Raw genomic sequence first — 22,480 nt, forward strand, 5'->3', positions numbered from 1 at the left:
GTACATTGTCGAAAACTGAAATACCTTGGATTAAATATAGCGTGATGTAATTATCCTTATACGTGACAGTGTTTTATTAGAGTTATTTGCTTTCCTATGAAGCCTCCAGGGGTGCAACCGTCATTACTGTGTCCCGCAATAATGTACAGTTCTCCGATTAATGCGGTACAGTTGAAAACTCGCCGCTAAAATAATCTAGCTACAACGATGTTTTCTCTTAAGGGTTCAACATCAATTACGACCAAATTTATGAAAAGAGCGAGCACTGACAAAACTTATTTTCGCTGGAGACAACTTCAGGGAATTTAGTGTAGGAAACTTATATTTAGTGAAGACGATTCAATCTGCTTTCTAATACTTAATTCTGCCGTTCGTAAGCTCGCGGAGTGTGGCACTCGAAAAAGTTCACTAAACGTGAATGACTTGTCTGCTTCATACTCTTATACTTTATTGGTGCCCCAGGGAGGGACAGGACTTCTTTCTTTACATTCAGTACCCAGCCAATAAACAAACCTTGTTGACACAAACTTATCCTCTGCGTTGTATACCTTGCTTGTGCAGCGTGTATAATCAGCCTACAATTATTTATTTTTATAAGGTATATATTGGTGTCATAAATTCTATGACTACTGTTGTGATTTATCATCGAGTTACAGTGATTTATTTTTTGATAGAGTTCCCCTTGAGGTGTCCGGTACAATTTGATTTAAGGCATAGTAGCAGCGCAATAAAATACACACACAAAAAAGAAGAAGAACGAGACAGCGAGAGACACGCTCAGACGCTGCACTCACAACTGATTTGCTTGGAATAAAATCAGCTGTGAGTGCAGTGTCTGTGTGTGTCTCTCGTTGTCTCGTTCATTTTCTTTTTTTTTGTGTGTGTGTTTTTTTGCCCTGCTGCTGTGTCTAAGATAAATAACTGATTCGCCCAAGAGCCCGTATCATGGTACAATTTCAACGCGATCATCATTTACCTTCCTCAAAATTGCGAAAATTGTGTATATAATAATGTAGACCAGGTAATATAATTACACTGCTGTGAAGCGTGGATGTATGAGTAGCTAGACACAAGGAGGAGGAGGTAGAAGGAGAGGAAAGGCAGAGAGGTTAACCGGAAGAATAATCGGTTTACTATCTTACACGGGGGGAAAGGGGTGAGGGGATAAAAAACGAAAGAGAAAGAGTCACTATGAAAAGTCAGCGTTCGTTAAAGTCACAGCCTATAGTGCAGGCCAGAAGTTCGCCAGAAGCGGAGCAGTTCCCTGGAGGCCTTCACCGCCGACGATCGCTGCGGCCAGTGGCCCGGAATTTTCATTTTCCTCAGTGGCCGTGGATCTAGACGCTTTAGAGCGCGGCAGAGCGACTGGCACTTGGCGCTGTAGGCAGGGCTGTCACCAAGAATGTGGGATATAATCTCGACATACCCGCAGATGGCGCATGAAGGTCTATAAGCCATACCAATTAAGAACGAGTAATGGTCAGTGAAAGCTACACCAAGCCACAGGCGACACAACAAAGTTTCTTCACTTCGTGGTAGCCGGATGGAAGCCGGAGCTTGAGATCTGGGCCCAAAGCATTTAAACGTGAATTGGAAAATTCGCTGTAATTTCACGCGGCAAGCGTGATGTACCACGCAAGAGCGCGAAGCATGCCTACTCCGTCTGATCTTGAAAAGGGGATCGACACAAAATTGCCGTCGTGGTGAGCAGTTCGCGCATCCTCATCCGCGCGGTGATTGACTACTATGCCGCTGTGCGCCGGTAGTCGTTGGTAGGTAATGTCGTGCCCTTTATTTATGGCGCAGTGATGTAGTTGTGAGATTTCCGCGACGAGTTGTTCATGGACTCCACGGCGAAAAGAAGCTTGTAAGCCTTAGAGGGCATCTTTGGAATCTGTGAAAATAGACCACTGCTGAGGGCGCTGCTGATTGATGTGTTCTATGGCGAAACGAAGAGCAGTGAGTTCTGCACCCGTTGAAGAAGTCTGGTAAGCTATCCTAACTCTAATTACTGTAGTCCTTGCGGACATGACCACGGAGCCTGAAGAACTGGTACGATTCACTGAGCCGTCGGTGTAGACGTGCATCTGGTTTGCATGGTGCTCATGGATATATTCAAGAGTGACTTGTTTTGGATCTATCGGCAAAGGAAGAACGGTGTACTTTAGTGCATGCACTCTTGCAATACTCTTATTTCATCTACAGCTCTCTCGCTACCATCTTGAAACTCTTAAAAATAGGAATTTTTTTGAAGTCTTATATACTCTTCCTTATATTTGCTGAAATTACCTGTTTTTTATTCGGTATCGTCAATATGAACGTGCGCCGCACGTAGAATTGGTCAGTTTGTCCTTCACTTCCTGATATCAGTCTCTGCTGCACAATCCGACAATTTATATAAGAATTACAGAATTTATCCTGCTGTCCCAATTTAGCGACCGCAGCAAAACCTGAATGGCGACCATATCTTAAACGAAGCGTCTCGTCGTGCTTCAAATTTCAAGCAGAAGCGCCATCTCATTCCTGACGAGCGCAAATAGTTCCGGGAGGGCCGCTCCTACGCGCGCTGGGCACTGGTTGGCATTGCTGGAAATGTGCGTGACGTGGGTGGGCGCGCGTGCATGGATTGCAATGGCCGGCATAAAGCAGCAGCAAAAACAGAAGAGGGAGCGTGAGACATAAGCAGCAACCGCGTCCCTCGAGCGCCACCTGGTTAAAGTATGAGAGGACCGCCGTCTGCTTTGGAACGTTCCGCTGTGAGGGTTTTTAAAAAAAAATGTTCCGACTATGGGCGTTGCATTTGGAGAAAGCTCAGCCACGAGTGGTAGCAACGCATCTAAGTGCTTGCGGGAAAAGCTGTAGCGGTCTAGACACGTCGCAAGAAGCAAGGGGAAGCTGCTTTGTAGACTACGGCGAAGCCCGGGCGTCGAACGGTTGCAGATGCACAGCATGACGCTCGGAGTACAGCTGATACCAGAGCGTATTCTTTAACCTCACAGCGCGTTTTTGGCGTGAAGACGTGCGTTTCGGGCGTGTTTACTTGCCGTAAAATGTTATGCGCTAAGCGCAATGAGAGAACACTGCAAAGGAGACAACTGCCCTGAAAAGCCTAAATATGCTGCTTTCAATATGACGTTTCCATTCAAACTAGTGTCGTGTTTAACTGCAGAAAAATTCCAATTATGGGAACCTGCGCTGTTTGAAAAACAGAACCTGGATAAATTTTGCTCTATTAACAATGTACGATAAATAAGTGTGCGCGCCGCCCTTTACTGAATAATCCTAACGGATCCGCTTAGTCAGTTTGGATCTTAGCAGTTGTGTATTGTTATGAATTTCCACCATTGAACCTTGTCTCATGATTCACCTCAAGCCACCTCAAGCTGGTTTCAACCACCTGCGCCATGTCAGATTATTTATTGGCTCAATTTTAACTCTAGATTCTTGCGGGTTGTGAAACGTTCCTACGCAGTTAAAAGAGTGCGATCAGTTTGTAGGGGATGTATATTTTCGCCATGGCATGAAGAGTTATGAAGTTAACTCTGAGATATTATTTGGAAATGAAAATTTCCAAGTACACAGAAAAATAGCTGTAGAGGTGCGGGAATGGTGCGTTGGAGCGGCGCTAGATATTCATACTTGTTCACATAATAGCGCCCAAAGTATTACGCGACTTGTTAGCTAGGCCAATTACTGATACATCAAAATCAAGTTGGAAAAAGTTTTTTTTTTTAAAAATAATGAACGCAATCGTAGTCGTGAAGCTTAATTGATGAGGAAATGTGATCAGCATTATTGCGCTTATTGTGTATATTAACGACAAAAAAGTGTCCTACATGGAGCGTTTGTGCCCACCGAATGTTAAAGGACATGCATACGAAACGTAACCATCGACTGCTAAAAACAAAAAGCGCTGTTACTGAGCAAGCACTAAATGAATGGTGTGATGCGGGGGTTAACGTATAAGCTATTTGTTTTAGAAGGAGTAAAAAAGGGTACTTTGTCACAAGCTCACACAAAAAATAGAAACACCCTATCTAGTCCGCGCTGCGGCTATACAATTCCGCAGCTTTGGGGGTGGTGCTCTATGCACTGCCGCTCGTCACGGTGCGCAAGCCGTGCTGGAAGAAACTCGAGCTCCAGCACCGCAAGTCCCTGCACGTGTGCATAGGCCTGCCCAAAAACTCGCAGTGCGCCGCAACGTTGGTCGAGGCAGGAGCGTTGCCACTTGAGCTCCAAGCAGCGCGCACGGCACTGAATCACATCGACCGGCTTCACCGCGCACCGGACGGCGGCTCGCTGCTGCAGCGTATGCGCTCGCACCCGCGCTCACAAATGGGCCTGGCGCTGCTCGAGTATGAACAATTGACACAAGGCCCACCCCCCTACGGCTCCTGCGCGCCCTGACCAGCTGCCTCGGAGGTACAGCGATCTTCGGCATTGCGGGAAAGCGGAGCACACCCCTCTGCTGTACAGCAGCTGGCCAGAGCCGTCATACACGAGGAGCTCCAGGACCATCTCCTCGTGTACGCCGACGGCTCAGTGGACCGCGACAGCTGCTCCTTTGCGGCGGCGGCTACCATCCCCCCCTCCCCCCCTGCGACTGCACAGCCAACAACACGCAACCTTCCTGGGCTCCTTCACCACGGCGGAGTTGATGGGGATCCTGCTCGGGCTGGAGCTGCTGCTCACCCTCGGCCCTCCGCCGCCCAGGAGTGCTCTGCTGTGCGACTCCCGCGCCGCCCTCAGCCGCCTGCAATCTAACGGCCGCGCTACCCCACTAGTGCGGGAAATTCGCTCGCGCATCGAGCGCCTCGCGCAGAGAGGTTGCGTCGTGCGTACACAGTGGGTGCCCGGTCACTGCGGCATCGCAGGCAACAAAAGAAGCTGACGACCTCGCGACCGCTGCACACCAACTACCTGTCAGCGATCTGCCCCTTGCGCTGGAGGACGTGCGTGCGGCCATCCACGACCATCCCCGAAAGCAGCACCCCGACCCACGCATCGCTTGAGGTAAGCGCATCGACAGCATCACCGGCTGTTGCGCACTTACTCGGTCGCAACGTGCAAAGATCCTCCGCGCGCGCATTGGCTGCGTGTGGCCCGGGGAACGACGGGTGCGTCACGGAATCGCGACGAGTGATGTGTGTGACAGATGCGGTGCTGTGGAAACACTAGAACACCTGCTCCTTCACCGTGCAGTGTTCGCCGATGCTCGTCGCGATATGCTCGAGGCCTATAGGGCGCAGGGCATACTACCGGACTCCATCAAGTCGCTATTGTGGCCGCAGGACAGTCCGCGCACTCGTGAGCGAACTTTGGTGAGCCTCTGTGCATTCTGCGAACACACGGGCTTAAAGTCCCATCTCTTCTCCGTCAGGTAGTTACACGCAGTGACCGAATGCCCCGCGAGTTCTGCCTTGATCTATTAATAACTGGACGGCCCACTTCAGTTGTAGCCAACACAGTGCTGTGCGCGTGTGATTTAATTCCTCTATAATGAACTAATCACGCGCACAACCTGGACAGATTTCTTGTTGCGTAAATAGTTTGTACATATTACTTCTCCCGCTATTCTCTCTTCCTGTCCACTCACCTCTTTCACTTCATTTCTCTATTCTGCCTGCTATCCTTTATTCCCGCGGCCCCAGCTCAGGTGCTTCAGTATCTATGGCAGATGCCGGGGCTAGCAAAAATCTTTTCGTTCCTTTTTACTATTAATTTAATAAAAACCCACTACCACCACCACCCCATCTAGTCCCGATCCAGGGTATAGAAAGGAGGCTCAGCAGATCTGAAAAGAAAAATAAAGCGTTCCACGTCAACAGTGTTGGCGAAAATCTTGTTCTCCGGAACCAAAAGGCGAGATTCATTTGATGAAGGTAAGAGAGGTTAAAATAAAATATGTGCCCTAATAATTAGCAAGGATTGGTCATTAATTGAATAGCACTGTAAATATCGAGAGAACGGCCTTTACAATATTTGAAAAGCGGCCGCGTGCTACACACCTTGCAGACCAGCGGCAGAGAGCTGTGCTGCAGGGATTGTGTACAAACGATGGCCGAAGTGATTGTTGCATTTAGGTCCGTGATACTCAAAAATTTTTTAATTATTTTCACCACCACAATCAGTGAAGGAAATCTTCAATCTTGGCATCTATTTCGCATGTTCAGATTAAAATATTACAGTAGGATCCAAAGGAAGCAACGTGCGAGTGTGTATTCCGTGTATTACAACAGCAGCGGCATCTTTAAAACACTGCAACGATGTGAGCAGACCATTCGTCACCGGAAGCCTCCGCGATGGCTTTTGGGTATGGTGTTCAGCTGCTGACTCTAAAGACGCGGTGTCGATACCGGTCACTGTGGTGCATTTTGATGTATGCGAAATCGTAGAGGGCCGTGTACTGTGCGCTCGCAAGGCAATGTTAAAGCAACCCATTTGGTCGAAATTATGCAGAACCCTCCGCTACGGCGTCCATCAAAGCCTGTGTCAATTTTGCACAGTAAACACCGTAAAGCAATCCAAGGTATTCGTATTCAGGGATGACATTACTGTTTCTATCAGCAAGTGAGAAAGCTCGCCTATAAGGAGCCTTCATAACTGACCAAAATTTGAAACGTCATCAGAAAGAAGGATCGAAAGTGTAACGGTAAGGAATGACGTTTTGGCGCTTCGAAAGAGAAGTGCAATATTTGTAAAGGCCTAGGTGGAACGCACGAATTAGAAATGGGTTGTTGGCTTGCTTCCGTTTGCGCCACAGCATTTTCCTTTCTCAAGAGCTTGTGGAACGACAATGTGAATAAAGAGGCGCTTTTTTTTACTCGAATTGATACATGAGAGTAAAAATTTTCTTATTATTCTCAATTTCTTTCTTATTAAAACACATCATTAAATGACTGGATGGTCAAAGAAATCATGCATCCATTTATTGAGTTACTTTCATGTTCTTAGTTAATGGCAGTACGATCACCGAAACTGTATTCTGATTCTTTTAAATGCGGAAGTTGAACGTGGTGTGCGGTTAGTTGCCGTGGTAAAGTGAATAAAGCAGTGGTCTCTTAGTCTAGGTTGTGTGTCATGGAGTGTACGAGGTGGGGAAAGATAGCACTGGTACAAGTATATAATAGCTGAATTGGAACCAGCTTTTTTAGGGTGCAGTATCAAATAAGTAAGAATAAATTTCAGTAACCGATTTTTAAAATGCACATTTGTCTCAACCGCAATTGGCGAGTGCTGTACGCTAAGACCAGACTTTTAGCAGAAATTGAAGATACCTAACTAGACCAGGGGTACTTGGAAGTGACAACATGAAACGATCACTTTAATCAATTTAATATTTTTAAATCCTGGAAACCACGTGAGTCTTTACCTCAAAGCGGGCAGGGTGTCCTGTACTTAAGAAATTTTTATGAAATCTATTCGGCCTTTTAAAGCTAATCAGGACGGAATAAATTTTTAAAAGCTCACTCGTTTGACAACCTCACTGGCGCCAAAGCATAATATCGCCCGTTTAGACTCTTTGTAATATTTAAAATTGACGTCAGTGGTTTAAACTAGGCGGGTCAGTTTAATTTTTATATGTAAATTTTCAGGGAATAAGAATATCACTTATTTGAAAATACCAGATTTCGCTTTGCAGTGATTAAAGTCATTTGCCCTTACACATACTATTTTCACCCCGTTGCGCGATCAGCAAATTTGTCATGAAATTATATCAGTGCAACACGATTTTAGTCTCCGAGAGAGCAGCGTCATAAAATGTGCAGCCGAATGTTTTGCAGGGTATTAAATGGAGCGTGGTGTGCTTTTCGTTTCGACCTTGTGTTACCGGTGCAACATTTATCGTATTGAATAAGACAACAAAACGTGATTTGAGAAGTGCCAAAGTACGTTTCCTTTTTCTTTCTCTTGACAGCGCTTTTTTAGAAGGATCGGTTTAAGAGCACTGCACTACCTTCCTTACGATAAGCGCCGCCTATAATGAGCTTTTCATTCACTTTATATAGAGCGCTTTTAGTATCTGCTGCCATCTGATCAATGCGGGCGTGTGAGGGTAGTTTCTATCCTGATACTATTCTGCCTGAATTTGGTCACCGCCATGTGGCGCGTTAAAGCCAGAAAATCTTTGTAAATCACAAAGCTATGGTTGTGGAATCTGAAAGGCTCAGCTTTGAAGTTGCGTTTGAAAAGAGTTATTGACAAAAAAGGTAATGTTTGACAGTGAGGACTTTGTTCTTTGGATTGTATATTTCTAAAAGAGCAAATACGAATGTTGTTCACTACCCGTGTTTATTCAGGAAAAAGGGAACTTCATTCCTTGCTAGGCGTGTCGTCCGCTCTCCCCGCAGTCTTGATGACATGATCCATAACGTTTGGAAGAAACGCCTCTGCTCCAATGGGTGCCATAGTCAGCAGCGCTGAAAAAAAAATGACCACAGAAATGCGTTTGGAAGTTCGCATTGAAGTGTTTTAAACATTGCTGCTTTATTCTAGCCGTTCATAACTTTCATCATACTCTTCGTTTAAGAATAACCGCACGCATTTACAAAGATCCGCGATGAAAACTTGACTCAGGGGGGTACAATGTTAAATCGGGAAAGTTTCAGGACGAAATTTATTTCAATTAATTTGATACTGAACCTATCAGCAAGTCCGGATTAGAAGGCCATCAAATAAACTGTCGAAAGCTGAAATTTATGTTAGGACCCTGATTAGTTCTGCGCGCGATGAGTATTGCGCGCGGTACTAATCAGGGACCTAACATTAATTTCAGCTCTCGACCGTTTATTTGATGGCCTTCTAATCCGGACTTACTGATAGGTTTACGATCAACTTTATTGACAGCTACTTCGTGGTGAAAATGTTCCTTTTAAATTTCGTGGCTTAGGGAAATCTGCATTCAGGCTTGTTGGCTAGTTGGATGCGAGCGTAGTTCACTGCCGAGCCGATATATAAACAGGCTATATCAGTAGCGTTTCGCTTTTTGGGAAAAAAAAATTAATTCAAGAATTCCCGTGTCAAGTTTTTTCACGGTGATAGGCTTGGGCAGTAGTATCAACTAAACCAGAGCAGTTAAAGTCTTTCCGCCCGTGACTGTGGCAGTTGTCGTTGGGTGCTGACAGAAGGAAGAGAGACGAGAGGGAAAGGGGCGGAAATTCCTCGAGCATTGACTACTGTAAAGATGGTGTTGCGTTTTCGCCAAAGGGAGGAAACGTAAATACGAAGTTAGTGGGGACTGATAACTTCAAAAAATTTCGGTGTTGTTTTCGCCGCGGTTACAAGATTGTGTTACCCTAACTTGGCGAAAATGAAAGCAATAATTATTTCACATCTGAAATTTTAATTTTGTGAACTTACCAAGCATGGCGGCCACCAAAGCCAGCAGATTGACTCCGAAGATGTTCGACATGTTGGCTTGGCCTGCAAAGTAATAATTTGTCTTTAGATTAAAGTACAGAAAAATAACATAAGCTTGTACACTCGTTCGCGACGACGATGATGAAGTAGTACGTATTTTGTAGCATTGTATACAGCCTCGCCATTACGAATAGTTGCTCCAGGGTTCATCTGACATTTGCTCTGGGTTTACTTCTACTCTGAGTTTATGATTTAGTGATATGAAAGGCAAATTATCGAAGGTTTGAACATGTGCGCCTGCGAGTTGTTCGCTTTTGTTAAGTCTTGGGAATGTCACCTGCAAGCCATTTGAATAACGCAGATAATGTCTGAAATATAAATTCAATGATAAAGTGCTTATAAAATCATACGTCCCACGCACACGCTACAGGATTTAGCATCTGCTTGACTCCCAGGCAGCAGTGCGGACAAACGCACCTCTTTGGAATCTGAATAATGAAAAGAATACGTACCAGAAAATACCAACAGAAAAGGTAAAATTTCAAGAGTTCGTAAAGTAGAGACAGTATCATGCATGGTTTCCAATGAGATTCACCGAAAACCGGCGAATTGCTAAATTAGTTGTGAGTTTTATTGCAAGAAAAGTTATATTTAGGACTGCAAGGACGCTGCTTAACAATGTGCCTAGAGCATAGAGCATAATATGCAATCCAGGAAGCAAATATATTACCGCGGTCATGATGCAGTGAGCCATAGTTTAATTATAATAATATTAATTGGTTTTTGGGGACGTAAATGGCGCAGTACCTGTCTTGTATATCGTTAGACACCTGAACCGCGCCGTAAGGGAAGGGATAAATGAGGGAGTGAAAGAAGAAAGGAAGTGAGAAGTGCCGTAGTGGAGGGCTCCGGAATAATTTCGGCCACCTGAAGATATTTAACGTGCACTGACATCGCACAGCACACGGGCGCCTTATCGTTCTTCCTCCATAATGACGCATCCGCTGCGGTCGGGTTCGAACCCGGGAACTCCGGATCAGTAGCCGACCGCCCTAACCGCTGAGCCACCGCGGCGGGTAGCTATAGTTTTGGAAAAATTGTATTTCGGCTGGGTAGGGCGCTGCCTATTTGATCGAACCTACAGCGTTGGCTCAGTGTTAAGGCGCTGAGCCGCTGGGCCCAGCCCATCGTAGCTAAACAAGCGCAGTAAGTACTCTGCATCTGAAAGCATATTTTGGTACAGCTGTTAGTTTAAGGCCTGCAGACCAATACTTCTTCTCTCTTAATCGCGCACGGAGGACACTGGCCCCGCTGTATGCGGAAAGACTTTTGTTTTAGGCATGGACAATAAACCTAACTCTCGTTACTTCAACGTCTTTCAGACGGTAGCGGCCTTTTTTCTCTCTTAATCACGGACGGAGGACTTTAGAAGCAGATTCGCAACAGTAGAGGAAGTTTTCTACTTTACAGAAAAATTGCGACATCGCGTTCGGAGTCAAACTGAAAGATAACTAATTATCCTCGTGGTCAGTTCTGTCTTGTGGGCAGCTAGGAATCCCAGGCATGGGAGGGAGTTCCTATTTCTAATTTTCAGTCCACCTTGAAGAGTATGAAGTTCTATGATTACAAAAATACAGATGTTTTTGTTTAAGAGCTTCCCGGGTGGAGATTTCCCTGACCATGATTTGGGTGTCAGCACATAGTGGACAGTTCTGTCTGCAAGTCACTGTAGGCTTGTTTGCTTAGAGGTCGAACTTTCCGGTAGCGAGATTTACCAAATGCAGGTTTTCAAAGTAGCATCGATCTTTACACGTCAGGGCTGCTCTGTAATTTAAAATTACGCAACAGCCTTAGTGTAACCCCAACATTCACCTCAGATGTGAGAAATGTAAGAAATTATTTTCCGTATGGAGAAACACTAAAATATGCAGTGACTGTGCAGTGAACGTTGGCAATGTTGGAGCTGATGATTTGTTTGCGTATTCGTATCTAACTGTGAGAATGGTTGTGATTAGGAACGGTTTATTTACCATTTATTCAAATCTAGGCGATAATTCTTAAAAAAACACGAGGTATGAAACTATTAGGTAGGCTTCGATTCGAGGATTTCGTCGTTGTGTTTTAAAACATGACAACGCATAAAAAAAAAAAGGAGCACACATGTAGAGGCTGCACGAAATGAAAACAGAATACTGAACTACATACGTTATTATCAGTAACCGATACCAAAAAAAGCACACAAGAGCATTGGCTGCCTTTTTGACCTAGTTTTAGCTTCATGTGGTGGCGAGAATATATTTCCATTGTAGTGGAAGCTTTTGACGCGTGGCTTTCCGCTGACATCATGGCAACACGGAGACGGTGTCATTATAGTGCCGCCTCTAAGTGAGAAGTCATGCATGCTAACACATGTCTCCAAATCTGTTGCGCGTCGGGACTTGTAAAAGGGCGAAAAGAGTTTTCGCCCTTAGAGGGGCAGCGTAATTATTCTCCCCGAGTTGCAACGAGGATATCCTTTAGGGGCCCGAAGAAAGGCCGCCATCGAGAAGTGGACTCAGAACTGGCAGAATTCGTGAAATCGCGGAGGTCAACGTCACTTCCAGTCAGCAGAGAAGTGCTACAGGCCGAAGGCAGAGAGCTGGCAAGAAAGCCATGCATTCCACGCGACCACTCGAGCGCAAGAGAAAACTTCAACAGACCGCATGAAGCGCGTGACGCTAACTGTTCGATTGCAGCAGCCTCAGATAACATCCCTCAAAACTTGGTTGTGTGCTTGCCCCAAAACATCACCATTTAAAGTGCTCTCGATGGCACAGAAGATTGTGAGCTCTATGAAGAGGGCAGTGATAGTGAGGTTGGCGATGTTTCTTTTGCGTGTTGTCCCTATTGTTGTTCTCAATTGACAATTCGCCTGGCTTAATTACACTCGAGGAAGTTCTTTTTCTATTTGGCCTTTAACTTTCCGTTGTGGCCTTAAAATCTTGGCTGCCCTACATTCGAATCATTGAATTTGCGCAGCCTGTCAGTCCAAGTAAATTTCGCGCATATTAACAGCTGTGAATCAAGTATCAGTTCTCTACAAAGGAAAGCTGGATCCGGGACAGAAATGAACTCAAATGTCTTGCTTGTACTATAGGGAGGGACTGAACAATTCAATTTTCTTGCGGCCTGCTCTGAGACAACACGCTCTTCATCGCCCCTTAGATCTTTCCTTCGCTATTATCTCATAGACCACTCAACTTTCGTTTCCCACTCGACTCCGATTTATCCGCTACCTGCGGGCATGTTACCGACTAACCATGAAAGAGAAACAGAGCTCCTATGATTGAAATTTGTCTGCGTCGACTATGTCAGTGAAGCATAAGTGGTGAAGGTCACAGCAAAATGGGTCATCTTGGTTGTTTCTCCTTGAAGCCCATGCAGAGCCTTGAGAAATAGGAGTATTCACTGCTTATGTTCAGAAACATTTTTTCGAATGCGGGACTTCCGATGCCTGTATTCCTCAACGCCTTTGTCGAACTCCTGTTGTTGTAAATCGAATATTGCACTGACTGTCTGCCTACACTGATATTCTCTTGTATACTTGTTATTAGCAAAAAGCGTCCCCCTGTTCGGCAATAGTTCAACCCAAAACATATCAGGCCGCAGTGGCAGCAAAGCATGAATTCCAAAATTAGTGCCCACAGGCAAAGGAATATTAAAGATAAGTAAAGTTGGTGTCATAACAACCAGCGAGAAGATTTACTATTAATGGGGTCTTTTTTGTACAGAATACGAGAGCATGTAAACAAAACATGTATCAGTTGCTTTCAATCAAACAGTATTTATAGGTGGCAAAAGCGAAGCGAAGTATTATCAGTCTGGCCTGTTGCAGCACGTACTGGTCAGGACTGAACAAGCCTTGCACCCTTGATGCAGCATAATTTTAATGCGATGAGTGTCTCTGTTATCGAAATTTCTTGCCTGTTGCTGACAGGGTTCAGCCTCTGCTCATGCCTGCTGCACTGTCCTTCGCTAATTTTTCAGAGGCATCTCAGTTTCGGTTTTTAAATATAGGTTGGTTCATCTCCGCACACTGTCATTTGTTTCTAGCTCCAGACTGGACAGTGAACGCTTATATTCCAGGATAGATTTTCCTAGACCTCCTTCTGTTTTTGAAAGCCTCGGCTTGGAACTTTTTATTTCTTTTACAGTAACAACGGTATCGCCACTCTCTGTGGTGAAACATTTTAAGTTCTAATTTAAAAGGCTGTAATAAAATATTTTGCTTGCCCCAGACTAAGTGACCTGTCTAACGCTGAGAAGATTTCGTGCTCTTCTTTAACGCCATCTTGAATGTTTGCTGAGATAATCACAACTTTACCCGGACGTCGCAACGATGTGGACAAAAAATTTAATCTTTTCAAGGTCCTTTGCATCCGACGCGATTCATGACATTGCACTGAGCTCTTGACCGTCCGTCCGGCAGAAAATATTTTTTGACATTCCACATGCCTAAGATTCTATTTCGTTTTTTTAATCCATAATTTCACAGAAAATAACGAAGGTCTAGACTTTTGTGAACGCAACGGCTATGGTGGCGTCCTAAACCTCCTAAAACCTCCTAAACTAAGCTTCATTCTCATGGCAAGGAAAAAAAAATCATCGACACGGTGCCAAAAATGGTAGCAAAATCTATGTGCTGTTATTTCTTAGAAGTAAATATCGTAAGACATTTGATATACGCCCACATCCGTTACATGCTTTAAAGTTTCAATTGGCCTACGCGGACACGTTTACCAAATTGTGAATAATTTTAAGGAAGGCGTCTAGCCCAGAATAATTAATGCTTTTTTTACTTGACAGAAAATATCTGTCCACAGAATGTCTTTTGAGCCCTAGACTCAAAGACCCATATTTTTGTTCCCAAGGAATACCGCGTAGCGACACATAGTGGTGAAATCGGTGTGGTCTTTGCACAAGCACAAAAGAAGCAGTTTGGCAAAGCATGCATATAAAGAAGAGTACCCGACCTCTATTGTTACCTTTTATCAGAAAACATATCCCTTAAACTTTGTATTTGGGCGCAATTTAATGGTCCGCTATATGATTACTTGTCACAGTGAACTGTGTGATACGCTGTCGTAAATGGCTCTGCAGCTGGGATTCTCATCAGTTCTATTATAGTTTTCTATTTGGTTTTTGTCATTTTTGTCTAAGCTTTTACTCCTCAAGATTTATTTATGCTCATATAGAACCGTGTAGATACAGCTTTTCTTGCTAGTGCTGCTGAGGCAAAGATCGGATCCTGGACGTTGTGCATGAACCAAACGTTATAGCCATTGAGGCAATTTCCGCATCCTCTTAAGTGCATAAGATCAACAGCAAATATTACTATGGAGACAAGATCTACTGCTAATTATACTACGGAGAAAAAGATGTTGTGTCTACTTGATAATTTTGTGTTCCATTGCATGAAGAGGTTTTTTGTTTGTTGTGCGCCCTACCAAATCTAAAGCGCTTTAGAAAAGAAAAATGAGCTTCTTGGAGATCAGTCGCTAAATGAGAAACAAACTCGGGAAATATAATCGCTCGTATTAGTTTTAACGTTATCTAGCGGCATCGTAGCGACCGGACATTCAAAACAGGGATTGGTGTGCAGTACACTTTGAACAGCCACGCAAAGAGGCATTCAATCATCTTGTTGCGCACTGTCGACAACGAATCCGCATAATATGAGGAACTAATGGCTCTGGTGTACTTACCGTGAAATGCCTCTGGATACGAAGTCCAAGCTTCTCTGCTCCTTGTGGTGATACAGCAGCAAATGCATCCATAGCGGGTATATATACTTGTAGCAGGCAAGGAGTGTCCTACAGTTTCGGTAAGAATGTCACAAAAACTGACGATAAAACAGCGCATTCATGACAGGCAATTTACTAAGCGGCGGAGTTCCATTAGAATGCAAAGCTGAAATAACGAGAAAGAAAAAGCTGTTATCTCCGAGGTAGGACGGTGTGAAGAGCAGTACTTATCAGAATGTTGGAAAGTCTGTAATGAAAGCAGTGTTTGAATGACAGGCATTTAATTGCTCGGCAGATTTTAATTACAACACAAAGCTGAAGCAAACAGCACAGTCGATCAATTTGGGCGTAAAAAACGCTAGCACTACACACCGAAGGCAACAATATAAGAACATTTAACAGAAGGTACGAAATTTTGAAGACTTGATTAAACGAGCAAACTCGCAAGAAACTGCGCATATGGTCTGCACTTTCTATTCATTTTTGAAGTTCGCGCGATTCCCGCTTTTTCCTGCTTTGTCTACTCGTTACTTCTTGAGAAATACTGTAGCAAATATAAAGATTTATGATTTTCAATGTTTTCGCCTAAACTGAACTTACATTTGATGTAAAAAAGTTGTTGGGCTATTTATGAGTATATTTTGACGCAATAATGTCCTCTTCCCCGGAGCTGTTGTTGGGACGTAAATGTTTGCCTGCAGTTCGTCTTTCATTTGTGTTCTTTCATAGACGCTTTACTTTGCGTTCATTTATCGTCTGTTCTCAATTATTATCAACTTGCTGCCATTTTCAGCTGGGTGAATTCTGCGGTTGCATGTAATACTCTCTATTTTTATAAGCAACGGGTGTAGTGCGAGCTTAACACAATGACATCAGGACTGCTCAAGTGGCAGTAATCTGTGCCTCAAATATGGAATTAATCACCATCAGGTTTCACTTGATTTCATATTTGCACAATGTACACCTTCACAAGACTTGAACAGATAAAGCTTTAGAGATTTTTGTCCTTTCAATCATATCAGGGAACACCAGAACGACCAACCACGTTGTCGACCAAGACTAATTTCTCGCAAGCCTAGAAAACTCTATGCTCTGAGCAAAAATGAACACTTACCAACTGGCCCAAATTTACACTTTACTCGATGTATTTTATGAACATTTGCGAAAATTGGGCCTCCCCTCAGCCTCGGCATTACCTTGAAGGATTCTGAGACGTAATGTGGAATATGCTGAGCTAAACCACTGGAGTCGATCTGAAAACGAACATATCGGTGGGTGCAGAATAAACTGCAAGCCAAACTACACAAACACAATGAGGAAGATGGGAAAAATCGAGTGATGCTACAATGTTCACAATTGCTTGGTCAGCTATTCACCACCTCAGATTCATTGTAACAGTATAACTGACGTTTGAATCCGTGCAAGCACTGGTACTCCTTACACAAATACATGAAACATGAACAAATGCATGCTTTCAATTCTATGCAATGAGTGCAAATTCTTTAATGGCCAGAAATAGTGCTAACCTTCCTAACATCTCTGGCATCGATAGCGAACATATTTGAACAGCTTGAAGAAAAATATGCACAAGGGGTGCATAATATTTCCAGGCTCACTACCTTCCTAGCAAGCCGCGGCGGTGGTTCAGTTGTTATGGTGCTCGGCGCTGACCCGAAAGTCGCGGGTTTGATCTCGAACAGGGGTTGTCGCATTTCGATGGAGGTGAAATGCTAGAGGTTTGTGTACTTTGTGGTGTCTGTGAACTTTCAAGAACCTCAGGGGGTTGAATTCATCCAGAGGCCTCCACTATGGCGTTCCTCGTAGCCATAGTTGCTTCGGGACGTTGAACCGCATAAAACCAACCTTCCATCCCAGCAGAGTTCCTTCGCAGCAGATTCAGCAAAAAAGCGAGCTTCCCCATTGCGGCATGCTGGCTTCTCAGGGAACCATTATGTGTACAGTAAACTGTCAGATGAATTTCCTACTCTTGCCGATACTTGTTTCGGAGCCGGCTCGGCTCTTTCTTCAGGGGTGACTGGGGCCAGTAGATGGCGTCTTTAAGTATGCATGGAGGGAACAGGAAGTCGAAAGAAGGAAAGTGCTGATGCGAAAGGCGCGGGAGATGTGGGGAGGTGTTAAGGCCATGAGTCACGTCTGACTCTGGGGAGGCTGTCAGTTGCGACTTGTCTTCTTTGAGCTGTAGAGCGAGGCCCCTGGAGATATTCTACTGGCAGGTTTCATGTTGTTCGGGTAGTTTGAATGTGCCAGGATTCGAGTAAGAGCCGGTTTTGGTAATTGGGTTCTGCTCCGAGGATGCTGTTTCGTCCACGTTGATTTTGCCGTCTTAGTCTCCGGAATATTCGGCGACAGGATTTCGTTCCCTTGCGAAGTCGCGGATGTCACTCAGGGTAAAAAAAGAGAGAGCTAAATATTTACAGATGTTGCATCACCTATAACTTTGTGCAAAAGTTTTTGATCTAGCATGTGTATCACAAGAGATATCGGTGATTAAAAACAGCCTCCACGCTTTGCCTCTCAATTCGCTGAGCAAGAAACAAAAGATTCTCACTGGCACCACGTTGCCCAAGAAAGCACCACCTAGCTATTCCAGCCGTTCTTTTTGCGCTCACTCTCCTGCCACGGTTAGACAATAAAGCAGAGGGTCGAAATGAAGGTGCCGTAATCTGCTTCCAGCCATTTAGTCAGCCTTCTTCACTGCGATTTACGGCAAACCATTGACAGCCCTTACTGCTGACAGAACGAGCTCTACATGACCTGTTGTGCAAGGTGCCGCGCGAAAAGCTGGCACTGCAGGCCGCCGCGAGACATTAAAGCGAGAGTTTTAAAAAAATTATGCGTAAATTATCTGCTAAATTCTGATGACTTGTACGTGGCGCACACTCAGTGTCATTTATTCTATATAATGCGCGCATTTGATAGTCACTTTCTGAACCGCTTTTCAGGGACCCTAAGTGCTGCCGACCGTACGTATAAGATCACAATAATTGTGAACAAGTAATTAACGAATGAATCATTTTTTGTGCAGGATGCCGAGGAAGTAGTACCTTGCGTCACATTATTCGTAGCATTCTCTGGAGGTGATCTGGAACAGGCAGATGACTTGTTCCTGTATGTGGAGGAACGCAAGCTTATGCGAGTCATCGACACGCCAGCTGCCATTACAGCCATCATGGCAGCTTTCTGGCTTTTTAATATAACATACCCAAGCGGTGCTTACAACTTCCTGTGCATCATAGAGAATTTGTTCCTTGGAGTTACAATTTCAAAGCCTAGGCACAGTGCAAAGCTCTTAATAGCTATGTATAGAAAGAACTTTAGGTTCGTTTTTGCTGGGGAGGGGGTTGATAGCTTTATCAGCAACCACATTTATGACTGCATGGAGATGGATAGGATGGGATAGGATAGGATAGTATAAACAATATTGCTCTAGTTTCTTTACACTTGAGAGTTCAGACGTCGTCTTCATCTTGCGATGTTTTCGCCTCTTCAGAGGGGGGAGCCCATATTGCGGGGCCCCATTGGATCTGGCAGCTTTCACAGCATGTTGTACCTGCCTTCGTTGAAAGGCTGGACTGTGGTTGGAAAGCGCTTCTTCCCACTGCTCCAGGCAAGGTTCTTTCTGATTATGCAAACAATAATTGTGCTGCACTCCCACGTTGTGTGATACACCGTGGGTCTGCCTCCGCATTTGGTGCAAATGTCCCTGTACTGCGTTAGATACATCGTATTTAATATGAAAAGATTATCTAGAGTTTCTGTTTGGAGCCTCCTTCATACGACCGCCTCTTCCTGAGTCAGGCTAGAGTGCGGTTCCGGATATCTTATCCCTTACCCCCCTATAGTAATTGGCTATTTCTGAGAAGGAAGGTATTAAATTTTCTGAGGCCCCCTCCGGGCTGAGTGGATGAGAGGCTGGGTTCGTGTAAGCTCGAGCGGTCTCATCGACCCTGAGGTTGCCCCATACTTCCGCATGTCCAGGTACACAGAAAATAGCATGCCCCTCCTGGCCCTTTTTTGAGCCACTTGTGCTAGTACCTGTCTTGCACATTTACCTATCCATCCTTTCATATAGTTCCAGCATGCCTCTTTCCAGTCCGTTAGGATGGTCAAAAATTTTACAATCCGGTTGCCTTCGGCGATCGCTAGAACAACTGCGAGTTCCTCGCCCTCATCAACCATACCGTTTTTAATGGATGCGCTAGCGAATTCGGCGCCCTCCGAGTCGAGTGCTACCGCTGCCATTCTCACGTATCTTCCTCTATATCTGGACGCGTCCACATATACTGTATTTTCTTTGACCACCAGTTTCCCTTCTATGTATTTTGCTCTCGCCTTTTTCCTAGCCGGGTGTAGGTTTGGGTCCATATTTTTCGGGAGTGAGCAGACTGATAGTCGCTCTGATGTTGTCGGGCATGTCTGCTTCATTTTCTGGTATTTTTTCTAAGTTGTATTCCAACTTTTCTAGGATTCTTCTGCCGCTTCTTGTTTGCACCAGCCTTTCCTTTTGTGTCTATCAAAGGAGGATCTCTCCAAGCAGCACTTTTTTATGTGTGCACTTGTGTATCGCAATAAATGTTGAATATTTGTACTATGGTGTCGTTTCCAACTGAATGCATCCTTTCTGGAAGTGCATGCCGCCGCTCCACTGCAATGAAAATCGGTGAAAATATGTCATACGTAAGCTACAATATTGTATTAAGGCATATAAACACTGTTATTTACTTGTAATAGAAAACCTGGACACAATGCCTGAATTTTTATTCCTAGGGTGTAAGGGTGCAAGAATCGCAAAATTGCCCTTTGGTGGGAGGCTATTGCATCAGGTGCATCCTAATGCCTTTTCTTTCAATTTCATCATTTTCGAATGTACCATTTCCATTAAGTACCCGTTTGACGGTGGTATGAAATCTCAGAACACCTTTACTGATAGGGTGCAATGGTGTGAGTTATAGACACCTTAAAACACCTATTAAGGTGTTTTATATTTTACAGCGTGGAAACAGCCACAATTTCATTGAACAGGGAAAGCCACGATTACATTGAGCAGGGAAAGTCAGAAGCTAGAAAAAGGAATAAATTTGGCATGACCGTGTGCTGTGCGAAATCAATGCGCATCAAAGATCCGCAGGTGGTCGAAATTATTCTCGAGCGCTGCACTAGGGCACCTATATCTCTTCCTTCCTTCATTCCCACCTTCCTCCCTTACCTTAAGGCGCAGTTTGGGTGTCCACCGTGATGATAGACAATTACTGTGCCGTTTCCTGTGCCCAAAACCATTTTTTAACTTCAGTTTCGAGCACACAGCCGGGAGATGCACTACATGAGCCAGAAGTGAAGTTTCGCACTCGAATTCACTTATTTTGTTCCCGGGTTCGGACCCGACAGCGGCGGCTGCGTTTTTATGGGGGAAAAGCGCTAAGGCGCCCGTGTGCTGTGCGATGTCAGTGCACGTAAAGATCCCCAGGTGGTCAAAATTATTCCGAAGACCTCCACTACGGCACATCTTCTTCCTTTCTTCCTTCACTCCCTCCTTTATCCCTTCCCTTACGGCGCGGGTAAGCTGCCCAACGATATATGAGACAGATACTGCGCCATTTCCTTTCCCCAAAAAACCATTTATAATTATTTATTGCAACCTTTTCCAATCCGTGGAAAGGCGGCTCGTGTGACTAATGCAGGCTTTTAAACGTGGCCCCAGAAGTTAATTAAAGAGGGCACGTATCGCAGCTAGCCACGTCACAGCATTCGAGGAAGTTACATTAGGACCCATGGAAACCTTATAGAAGGAAATACGCAAAAGTATAAACTCTGCAGCTAGCCACCAAATGTGTATGACGGCAGAAACAGTCATAATTAAAATGAGGTGGAAAACCCGGTTAAATGCAAAAAAAAAAAATTTATGAACGCTTTCATTATTTACACCTTTCAGAAAAGCCATAAGTTGGAATAAATGATAACATCAGATAAGCCATCACCACGAATAACTGGTAGCATTACAAGAGTGCAAGTGGACCATTTTTTCAAGCAAGGGTAGGAAAGAGGGGGAATCAAGTCGGTGTACTTGTTTGACAAGGCGCATGATTCCGGCGGAGAAAAGAATGAATGAGTAAATCCTTTTTTTTTGCAATGGAGGGATGGTACTCGGCCTCTGTTGGGGAATTAGGAGTAGGGAGGGGGTGCAGAGGAACATTCTCGTCGGTCGTCTTCATAGGCTTCAGAGCTGCTTGTCATAAGTCCATCGACATGCTCAAAGCGGACTTCTCTGACTACCATATGCCGCGATGGCATGTTGTGCGGCGATGCTTGGTCGCATCTGGTCTGTTAGTTTGGCCATGCCATTATGAAGCATGTGCTGAATTTTTTGTCTCCCTTTTGAGGAAGAGGGGAAAGTCCATAAAAGATGTAAATCTCCTCTTCAGTGTTCTTAGCAGTGTGCGCGTTTGTTGTGGATGTGCTCATGTGCTCACAGGATGTTAATATACGAGAAGGTTTACGAGAGGGTCTACTGATAAATCAAGTATGAAAGCAAGGTAGACCAGTGCAATGCTGCTATTTTTTGACCCGTAGTCGAAAACAACTGACAATAGCACAAAGTCTGTCAGTTTTAGTGTACGAGGATGATATAGTAGTTTTGCCAGGTAGTAAAGGTGAGGTAGAACTCCTCACGTATACCGGTGGGAAGGAAGCAGATTTTGTTGGATTCAAATCCAGCGAATAAAAATCGGTAGTCAGGAAATTTAACAACAGCGGCGCAGTAAGAGTTTAAAAGCAGAGAGGTAAAGTAGAGCAAGTAGAGAAAAAGAAATACTGGCGGCTGGTTTCGCCTCCATCGAAATTCGACCTCTGCTGCCGGGATCAAACCCCGCTCTGTTGGCTCTGCAGCCGAGCGCCATAACCACTGAGCCTTTGGGATGGCTGCCGCGTCCAGGATACGCGCCCATTATGAAGTGTATTTTATTTTTAGTCATGCCGTTTTTGCTCTTCCACGCTCAAATCAGGTTCTCTCGTTTACGAAATAAAGCAGTCATTATCCGTGGACTATTGATTTCTTTAAGCAATATCAACTGGTCAATCAAGCCCCTGTTTTCCTTCTACACTTTCCTACAACTTTGTCACCTGCTTGCTTCTTGCCTACCTTGACATTGATTTCGTCTTCCAAAGCTATGTGCCGGGTTGTTACTCTCCTCATATCCGACACCATGTCTTCACGAAATCTTTATACTCTCTCGTCGTCATGAGAGCATGTAGCTGCATAGGCATGTAAAATTTTCAAAATGTGCCTCTTAAGAAAATTTATTACTATTACGGCCAGCCTC

This window comes from Amblyomma americanum, chromosome 2, assembly GCF_052857255.1.
Source record: "Amblyomma americanum isolate KBUSLIRL-KWMA chromosome 2, ASM5285725v1, whole genome shotgun sequence".
NCBI classification, from domain to species: Eukaryota; Metazoa; Arthropoda; class Arachnida; order Ixodida; family Ixodidae; genus Amblyomma; species Amblyomma americanum.